Genomic DNA, 13,093 nt, shown 5'->3' on the forward strand with positions numbered 1-13,093 from the left:
CTTCTTAGTATGTTAAGATAAGCATTTTATTGCTTCGTAATTACAATTATTACTTAACCTATTATAGGTATAGGTTAAGTAATAATTGTAATTACGAAGCAATAAGATGCTTATCTTAACATACTAAGAAGGTTAGGTAAGGTCGGTGTTTTCTATGAAGCTTTTCAAGGTAAACTAGTATGTTTAGCATGTCACATAGGCACGTATTTAATAAGTCAATATTGACTGTAAGAAAGTAAGAGAACGGGTTGAATATTAACTGCATCTGATATATGAAGGCTGAGAGGCGGAACTCAGCAACTGAAGTTCATCCTCCAAAGAGGTTTTGGTGACTTATAACAAAGTTGCAAGTTACCAATACATAATTCATTAAAATACTCCATATATGTTAAGGCATTGAGCAAATATCTCAAAGTAAAAATTGGAAAGAGTGTAAGTGTATACATAAGCAGTAAAGGTGGTTCTTCTCTACCCTCCAAGATTCGAATTGTTGTGCATTGGTTTGGTGTTAGGTCTATCAACCTCTTGGGGGATTGATAGGCCGCTTAAGAGCTTACTGACTACACCAGGTAAACTTTCAGTGTATATACACCAAGAAGCGCTGTACACTTTTCGATGTATATATATCACTGTGTGTGGGGGGGGGGGGTAATAAAGGATTATTAACCAGTTTCTCTAAAACCGTTGACCACACTATTTTAAGAAAATTTTAGATAATTACTAATTTTAGAATATAGTATTGATATGATCATACGTTATTATTTAAAACTTGAAAATGCTCAAATTTATATTTAAATACTCTTTCTGAACCAACCAAAATATTCATTATTTGGTTTTGAGTCATATCTGCACCGAATATTAACTTCCGATTAAAGTCTCCACGCATGTATTTTCTGTGATAAATTATTGAGGCTATGTAATGGATAACAACTCACATCCCTGGACTCCACACAGATATTCCCTACCTACTAACCCGTAATGAGCTGAAAGTATCACAACCGGAAGTTCTACTGAACATACATGGAGTTGGGAAGGCTGGTTCCCAAATCCAGTTTTTACATAATACTTGCGCACACTCAGATGTAGGTAGTGATGGTCCTCACATCATGCCCCACTCATTGCAAAATAAAATCACAATCACGAGATTTGTATATGAGTAAATTACCTTCCATTCTTGCGGGTCCCTTGATATGTTAACTCAGAAAGTTTATCGTTGCCTCTTCCAATAGTGTTGCTTTGTATGTATTTGTACCTCTATGTGGTTCTCTTTTCTCCCACTCTATCTTTCCATGGTTGAAATCTCTCATAACTAACAGACTGGATCCATTCCTGCAGGCAACAAAAGCTGCTGGCTCAATCATATTAATTGTTGCCATGTTGTTGCTCTCATACTCCTGTATGAGGTCTACTGTCATTTAGTGGAGAGCTATATATTGCTACAACTATTACCTCTGGTCCTCCCATTGCCGTTGTGCCCATTATGTAGACTCTGAATCCTTCACAGCCTCTGATAACTATCTCTTCTAAACTTCAATTCCGCATTATCAGCAGAGCCACTAATTATAATGCCCGACAATTTTGTTTCTGTGAGTGCAATTATATCCGGATTTTTTATTGTGACCTTTCACCAATTTACCCTTTTTATTATAGTCCCAACTATATTTGTGTACTTTACCTTGAAGCTCACTTTCTTCTCTCCAGTCTCACTTACTCTCCCCTTGATGTCCATTCCATTGGTGTAGGAAAAGTTGTTCAATGATTGGCCTTTAGATGCGTTTATTGACCTGTGAGGTAGTTAATAATGGTTTGGAGGATGTTGAGTTGGGGGATAGGGGGCTTATGTCTTACTTAGGCTTACATGGGTGAGGGAGGCCAAAGGATTGGGGGGGGGGTAAGGGTTGGGGGTGATAGGGAAGGATGGGTTGGGGAGGCAGAGAGAGCAATGGATGCGGAGCAGGGAGGGATTGGGTGGGGAGCGTTTCTATAGGGTGGCAGGTGGGGGTGAGGCACTTTTCCTTAGGATTGCTCAACTGCTGGTGGATAGTTCCCCACTCCACTCTGCCATTGTTGGCTGGGGATTGTGATTACCTGATTCTTTTCTCTCTCCCTGTGCCTATTCCTTGCGTTTGCTATCTTAATTCTCTCGTCACTCGTCATATCCCTCTGAAGGAATACTTTTTTGTATTTCTTGACATTTTGGAGTGTGTTCTTCTTTGCTAGAATATCCTACTTTTTGAGGCCTCGTTCGTGAATGCTATCTTTATCCATCGATCTCTGTCGTTGTTATACCAGCCCGGCCTGAAACATCAATACTTCGTTCATCCCCTTCATCTGTACACTCTGTAGGGTCTCTGTCATTGAAGATCTGTCCTAGACTTCTCACTTTTCCTGACTGGAGCCTTCTTGTTCCTTAAGACTTTCTTTCGTACTACTTAATACTACTTACTAATACTTCGACTACAATAGCTGCTAAGGTATGATTGGTTGAGTGGAACACATAGTCTGGTAATAGTTTGGAGGATAAATTTAGGTTAAATTGTATCCAAATACACAAAACTCTCATTAAACCATCCTAGTAACCAACAGTTCAATAGTTTTAGTTGTCTAACGTTATTGCCAATCAGGACAAAAATAAATGTGTTTACCAAACAAACTTCAAAAGAAAATTATAAATGTTCACAGAAAATAATTTTGTGGGACTAACTATGGTATTTTTACTTCTTTATTATTAGAAGGATATCGCTCTCATTAAAATGGTTTCGTTCACCCCACCACCAACAACAAGATTAGTACAGGTTTCATAATAAGCTAAGTACTTACTGCAATCTTAAAATAAGGAATCGTTAATAAAATAGAATACCTGTTGTCGCTTCCTATGTATTGGACTATACAGTTTTGGGTATTATTGCTAGAATGCTAGAATGTAACTGTAGCTGACGGTAGCCTCTGTTTACCAAACAGTAAAATGGGTACCTGGTTGTTAAACGATTTGGCGTTCATATTTCGGGGAATATTAGGATTAAGGACTTGGCAGAAACGCTGTGCGTGCTAGTGGCTGTACAAGAATGTAAGAACTCTTGTATATATACATTAATATAAATAAATAAAAGATTGAAGAAACACACTGTTGTATGTGCCTAAGTTTGTTAATAAAAAATTCTTTCATGAAACACAGTTTCATGAGTTTGATGAGGGCTTCCCTAGAAGTTACAAGCCCACATCAAAAGGATATCATCATCGGCATATGCTTGATTGTTCAAAATAAGAACTGTCTTTAGAAACTTGTGTAAGGAATCGTTTAGGACCTTGTTTCCCATTTATGTCAGACCAATCGTGGAGTATGCAGCTTCAGTCTGGAGTTCACACCTAGTTAAACACAAGACAAAGTTAGGAAAGATACAGAGGTATGCCACCAGCCTAGTTCCAGAACTGAGAGGAATGAGCTACGATGAAAGGTTAAGGGAGCTAAACCTCACGTCCCTGGAAGACAGAAGAGTAAGGGGAGACATGATAACCACCTACAAAATTATAAGGGGTTAGAGCTGGACAGGGTAGACAATGACAAACTATTTAGCAAACTATTTATTCAGTATCCAAAAGAGGCACAGAGACATTAGAAAGATTTTTTCAGTGTCAGTGTAGTTAACAAATGGAATACATCAAGCAGTTCCTTCCAGGGGATCTGTCCCTTCCAGGAAGCAGACTTCATACACAGTTTCAAATGCAGATTTGATAGAGTCCAGTAGGCTCAGGAATCTGTACACCAGTTGACTGAAAGTTGAGAGGCGGGACCAAAGAGCCAAAGCTCAACCCCCGCAAGCACAACTAAATGAGTACAACTAGGTGAATACAGTGTTTCAGAAGGAACTGTTCTGCCACGTATTGTCAGTGAAGTGAGTGTCTTGGGATCTTAAGAAGATCTGGCTCACAAGGGGCCAGTAGGCTAGTACAATGTTCTTTCTCATGATCTTAAAATAATTTGAAGATGACGCATTCCTGACTACGGTAACCATGATCATACATACATGGGTTTCCTATCCCAGGCGGGATACACATGGTTACATACGATATCCCGAGAAGCATGTCCCACTGTCACCCCCCCTCGTGATCTCGCCTGTTCATGTTAACAACGGAGGTACATACGAACACACAATTGCACAGTGGTCTGCATACCCGACTTAAATTCGAAGATCTTCGGTTCGATCCGCGGGAGGGGATAGAAATGATTGGGTACGTTTCCTTTCATCTGATGCCTCAGCGTACCTAGCAGTAAATAAATGCCTGGGAGTTTGAAAAGTGTTGTGGACTGAATCATGGTAAAGATAAGTTGTTTGCCTAGAGAGACTTCGTAAAATCTAACATGCTTCCTGTCCCTGACAATGGGACAGGAAGCCTGACATACCCAAATTTGCTTTTGCGGTCAGAAAGTGCGCGGCCATCATTTATTATAGTATATAGTGTATAAATACATTCTCTATGATAAAATGAAAAAGAAAATGAAAGCACTTTGTTAAGGCAAACTATTGTTTCAGTCGTTGAAATACCGTTGTTGTTGATTTTGGGGTGACTACAAGCAGCTGGTTGACTACCTGGCGTGGAGTGCGGGCCCTGGTGTGTCTGCTGACGTGGCCTGAGTGACGTGCTTTGTTGAGGGCTTCCCCGGGGCCGTGTTGGCCTGCAATATGGGGGTGCCTATGACCCCTGTCGTCCGGCAGGACTCTATTGGTCTGGAATTTTCTGGCAACGCTTGCTACCCGGAGATGGAAGTGGTGATTCTGGACATGTTACGTGTTCCTGTGGAGGCCGTGTGTGGTGTGCAGCTGCTTGCTGGGAGGCGGGCGATTGTGAAGTTTAGCTCCTCGGTGGATTACCGTGATCTCGTCAAGCGCCGTGATGGGTGCACTTTCCCTCTTCCTGATAGTGGTGGATCAGTGACTTTCTCCGATCGCTGTGGTACGACGACGTATGTGGCGGTGTATGGGACGCCCTTCGAGTTCCCTGAGGACCTTCTACGTCGGTACTTTGCCCGTTTTGGGCGGGTCCTTCATGTGAGGATGAACGTCGTCCCCACCGGGAGGTGGAAGGGGGTCCCGTGTGGGACCCGCACTCTCACCATGCGCCTCAGGGATCATACCGTCCTCCATCATGCCGTTGGGTTTCCCTCTACGTGTGTTTCATGCGGGCCAGTCCCGGACGTGTTTCAGGTGCGGCCTCCCGGGCCACCAGGCTGCGGGGTGTGAGGTGCGCCAGGTCACCCCTTTTAACCTCTTCCGGGAGGAGGATTTTCCCCTGTTGTCGGCCCCGGACCCGTCTCCTGGTGCTGGGGTGTGTGTTGATTCCCTGCCGTCTGCTGCCCCGGCATTGGACCCTGCAGTTCGCCTGGGTGCAGATGTGGATGGTGGTGAGGGTGATGACGTGGGGGTTGGTGCGGCTCCATCCCCGCCCTCGCCGTCGGCTTCCCCACCTCGGCCGTCCCTGCCCCAGCCGCCTCAACCCGCCGCCCCTGCCTGCTACGTCCCTGGATACGGTGTCTCCTGTCGCTCTGGCTGTCCGCGAGGGGCTGTCTCCTGCGGTGTGTGGTCCGGTGCCCCCGGTTCAGGAAACTGCGGTTCTCAGGGGTCGTGCCTTAAAAGCGTGCCCGCCGGAGGGTTCTGTTGTGGTGCAGGAAGATAGGAATGATAGCTCGGACGACCAGCGGCCAGTCTCGAAACGATCGAAGCAGGTTCGGAGTTTTTCTCCCCTTCGTGGTGTGCCTTGGGAGGAGATGGGGGGAGTATGGTGCTCCGGCGTCCCCCGTCGTGGAAGACGGGGCTGTGAGGGGCTCCGAGTTGCTTCCTGTGCTCCCTCCCCCCCCCCCCCCCCCCTCCTGTGCCTCCTGCTGTTGGATCCCCGTAGTGGGGGGTTGCCCCAGATGATCGGGACCTCGTCATGGTGTTGAGGAAGAGTGTGCGCCGGGGGAGGGGGGGGGGCCTCTGCTCCTGTGCCTGGTGGCGGGGACAATGCCGCGTCTGCGTCCCCAGCGGTTCCCCCTCCTTCCTTGCCCCGGTCTGGGGGAGCCTTGTCACGGCTGCCGGGGACGTGAACCGTGAGGGTCAGGTGTTTAGACTTTTTCCGGATGTCCGGGTGCTTCCGATCCCATGATGCTCTTCCACTATCTGGGTGCCGCGGGTGAGGGAGTTTATTTATGCGGTGCCGTATTGGTTGCCGTGGCCATAGGCGTCGCCTGGGGGCCGGGTACCCGATGACATCATGCTGATTTGGGAGGCGTACTGCTTACGCTGTCCGGCGCGGGAGATGCCGGAAAAATATACGTAGTGTTTGTGCTTGCTTTGTGTACTCCCTGTTCTTATGTCCTTGTTGCCTTGTCTTATGTGTTTACGTCATGTGTCCTGTTTTGGCTCGCCCCATCTGGGTGTTGCGTTTTGTTTGTAATGTACTGTGTTCTATTTCCTGTGTTCTATTTCATATATTATATTCCCTGTGTTATACTGTTTTCTATGTCTCTACTTGCTCCTTATGTCACTGGCTAGTTCTGTGTATATGTATGTGTATATATATTTTGCGTGTATCTTTTTGCATTTCCTGTATTCAATACCGTGTTTCATGTTTTGTGCTTGTTTTGTATTTCTGTTTTTCTCTTTATGTTTTTGCCTTTGTGTTTTTTTGTCCGGGCTTGTAACCCGTGTGGGTTCATTTCTGTTAATTTGTAATGTTCTTTGTAAGGTTATTCTTTATTGTATTTAATACAATCTTCAATTAAAGATGTTCAGGTTCCCGAGCCTTGCGAGCTGTCATATCTATATTTAAGCTGGTTGGATTGTTTCTGCCACTTTACTTAGTGCATTACATTAGTTCACTAATGTGATACTGATACAATTATTTCAATATCTTTGTGGCTCATACAAGTGCACAGTTTCTACCTATATCCTTTTATCCGTGTGCCACCCATTCTAAATAATATGTTCTTGTCTTGACTTTATTTTCTAAGCACTGCCTGTGGTTATTATGTCTGGCCTGACCCTTCTGTCTTTCAATGGCGGGATATTTAATTGCTTTCTATTTCCTCATAAATAATACCTGTTAGCTCTGGTACAAGGCCTGTGGCATACTTTCGGGTTTTCTTCAGCTTCGTTTTGTGTTTAAGATAAATACGTACTTCAACTTGGTGTCGCATTTTTTTTATAACATCAAACATATGTCATATACAGAGTCCTATGCGATCGACACACAATCGATTTGAGAATGGTCCAGGGCGGACCGAAACGTCGTCGGCCCTTCACTTTCTAGTGTGTGGTTTGGTCAACAGAGTCCTAATTAACTTCGTATTCATATTTCTAAAAGCTGTTCTTATGTTAGCCAACCAAACACATGATGCTGATATCCGTTGGATGTAGGATTCAGTCGGCGGGTTTTGCAAAATTCTAAGTGGTTTTCCTCTCCCATTTGGTACTTTGTGTCTTGTCTATAACCACACATATGAATTACTTTGCAATTACTTGAGCTAAACTCTAATAGCTACTAACGAGACCATTCTTTCAGTTTTCCAAGTAATTTTCTAGTTACCTGCAGTTTTTCTCCGATTTATTCGCCTAAAAAAGATCTCGTCTGGGAGATCATTTGCATAAATCAGGAAAAAGATTGGCCTCAGCACTACGTGGACATCTTTGGTACAGTCTCCCCACTCATTGTCTCTGCTCTCACTTATGTACTCCCTTATCCTGCCTGCTTCTTCAACTTTTGCACTAATCTCATGTGAAATCCCTTCTATGTCGAAGGCTTTCTAATAGAAAATATATATATTGTCTACCCATCTGTATCTTGACTCAAATTCCTATTCAGAAAGTCTACAGACCGACAAAAAATTTCCCCGTAAATTAGAAATATGAAAAAGTCACCCCAATCAAGAAAGGCAGCACAATTGCAGCAGAAAACGTACCAATCAGACTAACCTCACATAATACAGGAAACCTGTATCGACGTCCTTCCTTGTTCGAACTAGTGATCTTCTGCAAGAATGCAACCCACAGTAGTTGTCTATTTACTGCAAGATGAACAGAGGAATCTGGTAAAAGGACATATGTACAACCATTTCTTTCCCATACGAAGATGGAACCAAAGATCCCCGAGTGCGAGTCAAGATTTTTGGACCACTGTGCTACAAGATCCAAGGCGCTCTGAGAAATAAAAAGACATACTACATTATATATAAATATAATAAAATATGATATAAATATAAAATATATAATAAAAATTTATATAAAATAATATGTAATATAAAATAATATAAATATAGTATACAAATAAAAAAAAATATAATATAAAATATAAAGCAGCTACACTATGAACGTTAAGGTGAGACAATACATCAGTAAATATGATGACACTGTAGCGCCCTCTCTCTCCCGGGCGAGTGTTCTCACCTTATCGGCGTCCTGTCTCTCACCACCAGTACTTGTTTCCTGTACGCAACTGGCTCCCACTGCGAGGTAACTGCTTTCTCAGCTCCGCCAGTCGGGTCATTATGTAGATATATTCTGAAAATAAAAGGTATATATTTTTAATTCTCGTATTCGCTGCCATTTTATTTTGTATCATTTATTTGTTGCAACCGGCAAGTAGAGAATTTATTTTGCTTGTTGCTTTCCGCTGTTTAATGCAAGAATTCCAGGTTACAAAGGCTTCTTTATATTTTCATATGAATTCTTGCCATCTTGACTTAGTGAAGTTTTATACATTTATAATTTTGTTATTTTAACAGATAAATAAATCAAAATTAACTGACTCACAGAGTTTAAAATTAGAAATCAAAACAACGACTAGACAACTATGTTGATGAAGTGTGAAAGAGATGCGAGCCAGACAGTCAGTGTGTAGTGGAGTGTGGGAGTGTGTGTTGCCGTCGCGGACTCTAGCCTACTACTCCAGCCCCCAAACAGGTACGTTGCTCGTTCATAAGATGTTTGCTAGACTTTGCAATTGTGTTAGTCCGTCCGTCCGTAAATATTTGGATCTCTGTTATGTGCTTTCAAGTGGCATTAAAGTTCTTAGAGAGATAACATCTATATCAATATTTATCCCTCTATGCTAATAATTACATGGTTTTGATGACGTATCATGTGTCTAATTGGGAAGTTATGAAGGATAGAGAACTATCATAAATGAAAGGCAAAGACCAGAATGCGCGCGCACCTCTGCGATGCACAGATGTTTACAACTACAGGTGATGCAGACTCGAGTTGTAACAGGTGTCAATATTATATGAAAATAAATACATCATAGATATTATGGTGTCCTTATCGATTGTCAGAACTATTAAGAGCGTAATCATCAAACCTTCAAGAATAAGCAACATTCATACCATGCAGAGGATCAAAGTATCCTGGGTGTATATACAATGAGCGGTGTATAGCTATACACAATGAGGTGTATGCTATACACTTTAAGTGTATATTCCACATGTTATACCCAGGCGAAGACTGGAGATAATCTACATTATGTTGTTGATTTAGGGGCGACGACGATCGTGGGATCGGATGCGCCCATAGTCTACATTAGCTTGTGGCTTTCCCAGCTAGTTTGGTGCTGGGCGTAAGGCAATTCAACATGTTCAGGGCAATTAAAGCCCGAATTACAGCTTACTGACAACCGGGCTGACTTACTGAGTATACTATAGTCCTGAGCAAAGATCCGAAACAAATCGATGTTGTATTTTGTGCACGTATATTTATCGTAGAAACGGTAGTTTATTGTGAATTAACCTAGAGAGGCGAACAACGTGTGTTATTGCTCCGTTATATACAAGGATCTCCATATTGACCCTTCAGAGATGTCTTACTGATTACTTCTGAAAGACACCAGCAGTTCAACGGTATTTCACATAGTTTTCTCTTGTGGAATTATATACTTATTTATTTCGTTATACGGAATGCATATTAAATACGGAATTTAGTATGCTCAAATGGCATACTAAAAAAAATGGAAACTAAAAAACGTAACTTAACCTGTTCCAGCAGTCTTAGGCCTAGTATACCCTATCATAGGCTTTTTATAGTAAATATATTTGCCAGACTATGCCTAAAAAGGTTTTAGTTTTTTCGCTGTTTATCTTCCACAATTAAGAGTACAAAAAGTGCATATGCATGGTTGCAACAGTTCAATTTTGTACGTTCAACTAAATAGTTGCTGTTAGTACTATTGGAGAATCAGGTTCCAGTCCTCAGCCATAGGACAGTTTCCGGTATTACCAAAGTCCCGTCATGGTAGCGACATCACGGTATTACCACCATCACGGTATTACCGAGGTCAGTTGCTTTCGACATTAATGTTAAGGGCGCAGAGTAGATTTCCCCATCACTTTCACTACTGCAGTCTGCTAAAGTAGATTCACTGCACTCGTTAACTGTCTGCTTTTCAGATTAGTTAACATCCGTTGACTTTGCGTGTACTCACCTACTTGTGCTTGCGGGGGTTGAGCTCTGGCTCTTTGGTCCCTCCTCTCAACTGTTAATCAACAGTTGAGTGAGTATCTTTCACACACACAAGAACTTTCACGGCTCTTTATTTGCTTTCCGAGCCAGGAAATGTATTCCTCTCCGTGGGGTTTTATTTAAAGTTTAATCTCTTGTTTATATTGTGCGTTTCGCCTTTTCACTTGCACACATTCTCTCTCCATATTTCTACCTCGATAATGTCCCGTTTTCTCTTAGTTGTTTCTGTGTGTTTTAAATTTCAATAAGCATGTGTGATCAAGAAGCAAATATTACGATGTATGTAGCTTAAAATGAGTGGTGAGTAATATGACCAGTCACCTATATTTATTGTATTAAAGCACTTCTGACTGTAAACAATTGAACAATATAATATTCAGAATTGTTCGTTATTGAGGCCACCACAATACCTTACTGACCAACCAGCAAGTATACTTATCCCTGAACATTGTCCAGGACTAAATTAACTGAGTGTATATACACCGAGAAGCCAGGTAAACCTCTCGGTGTATATATATACATTGTGTTGGGAAAAAAATTGTAGGCATCTGTATCTATAAGAAAGGATGTCTAGCTGTCTGTGTGGGGCTGGAGGCCAGACTATTGGGGTTGTACTCTCGCAACTTTCTATAGTGAATTGAGATTGTATATTGAGTGTCCTAAGTAAGTTGAGACCTACTGATGCCGTGCGGGTGTGGTCTTCTTGGTGTCTCTTCCAATTTTCTGATTATATTTTATTATGCATGGTATACTTCGGGGGACCTGCTGCCTGGGTAACAGCTTCTCCCCCGAATCAACCTACCCTGGCTTTGCGCCCTGGTGAGGCCACTCCAGACCGACAACCAGAGCGCAACTCCATAGTCTCCTGAGACTGATGGATGCCTACTACTCGTCCTGTGAGCGACAGTTTATTGTGCACCTCATACTCATCCTGTGAGCGGTAGTTTATTGTGAACTATATACTCATCTTGAGATTGCTAACGCAATATATTACACAGCGCACAGATCCCCACGTCTTCCCTGAACAGAACAAGACATTTGAAGGAAAGATTACCACAGTGGGTGACCACAGAACACTGACGGAGCATGAGCATTACAATTGTTTTGCACTTGGTGCTGGTTACCCACACTCGCCAGAACAACTCAAGCAGCGGGCGTGACAAGGTCCACATACCCAGATAGTGGGATCGTGGTGTTTATGTACTGTAGTAACGTGTAATTGGATTGTAGTGGGGATCATTGGATTGTGGTGGCGGGTCGTATGTTGTAGTTAGGAGGTTGTGAATCTTTCTGGATCGTAGAAGATTGAAGGATGTTGTAGGGGTGTTTATGGCGTTTTGTTAAGCTGTGTATGTTTGTTTATCTGCCATGAGTTTCCGGTGTATGTTAAAGATTTCGTATGTTTGCTCTGATGTGGAAACTTGCACTGGTGGCAGAGTTGTGCCATAGGCTGTTAAAGCTGCACATCAGAGCATTGTGTTTGGTGTGTCGTTGTTTTGTTTTGTTTGTCTGATAGAGACAAGAGTAACGGGCCCCTGTGTGATGACCGGTCCCCCCGTCTCCTGTCTTAAACCCACGCCCTCCATTCTCGTCAATACTCGACCCACCACACCCACACTTGACTCACCTCCCCCCCCCCCTACCCTTTTCCCACTCAAACAGGACTCACTCCACCTTTACCTCACGTACACAGATCCAACCCTACCCATGGCCTACCCATCACACCCACTCGTGATCCAATCCCACCCTTTCTTCACCACACTCAACCCACCTTACTCCTTTCCCCCAACCTACTCGTTCCCCACATACATATAACCCACCCCATTCACATTCGAACACGGGAGACATCTCCCGTCACGCAGGGTGCAGTCGCACCTCCACAGATCTCCAGTATCATCTATTGATACTGGTAATGGCTCAAAAGGGCCACCACTTACGGGCTATTCATGCCCGTGCCACCTTTTGGGTGGCTTAATCTTCATCAATCAATCAATCACATTCGAACCCACCCCCACCTCTCCTTGCTCTCCACCTTCACCTTCCTCCCGTCAGCTGTCAAAATCCCGTGATCTTATCAGCAATATTACCAGATGACCCGCTGGTCCAGCGGACCTCCAGTTTCACAACAACGGAGCTGGGCAGTCCAGGTGAGTATCAATTCAATTTAGTCTCCTGCACCGGTAGAGACTTCCGGCCAGCTGTGTGCGTGATACGACCAGGCTCTCCCTTCACTCCTGTGTGTGTGTGTGTGTGTGTGTGTGTGTGTGTGTGTGTGTGTGTGTGTGTGTGTACTCACCTAGTTGTGCTTGCACGGGTTTAGGTTAGGTCTTTTGTGTTTGTATGCGTGTGTGTGTGTGTGCTCACCTATTTTTGCCTGCTGCAAAAAGTTTATATACATATATATGGCTCATCTGTTTCTCAAGCTTCCAATCATGCCATCTTGTTCCGTTGGTATTCATTGTGAATGTCTCCCCTCTCTCCTCTTTTTTAGCGACGCTGGATCCGGGTCTTTTAGCCTTTCTTCGTACCTTATTCCTCGTAACAATGGGAGAAGCTTTGTTGCAAATTTCTGAACCTTTTAAGTTTCCTTATGTGTTTCTTGGGGT

General features: G+C 43.2%; 2 protein-coding genes across 5 annotated transcripts in view; both read left to right on the forward strand.

Annotated features, from left to right (window-relative positions):
- Positions 1-13,093, forward strand: part of Rab3 (RAS oncogene family member Rab3) — a 145,104-nt gene that overhangs the window by 28,437 nt on the left and 103,574 nt on the right. Inside the window, exons 1-2 of one of the 4 annotated variants that reach the window (XM_069333429.1) lie at positions 8,391-8,486; positions 8,759-8,936. The exons of 1 other annotated variant lie outside the window; for it this stretch is intronic. The gene's annotated coding sequence lies outside the window, so the exon portion shown is untranslated. Of the gene's footprint in view, positions 1-8,390; positions 8,548-8,758; positions 8,937-13,093 lie in introns of those variants that run through there. 2 more of the 4 variants (XM_069333428.1, XM_069333430.1) reach the window with 2 other exon arrangements.
- Positions 9,513-13,093, forward strand: part of Tim9a (translocase of inner membrane 9) — a 225,468-nt gene continuing 221,887 nt past the window's right edge. The window contains exon 1 of the mRNA XM_069333435.1: positions 9,513-9,542. The gene's annotated coding sequence lies outside the window, so the exon portion shown is untranslated. The remainder of the gene's footprint in view (positions 9,543-13,093) is intronic.

Source organism: Procambarus clarkii, chromosome 29 (assembly GCF_040958095.1).
Source record: "Procambarus clarkii isolate CNS0578487 chromosome 29, FALCON_Pclarkii_2.0, whole genome shotgun sequence".
In the NCBI taxonomy this organism is placed as follows: domain Eukaryota; kingdom Metazoa; phylum Arthropoda; class Malacostraca; order Decapoda; family Cambaridae; genus Procambarus; species Procambarus clarkii.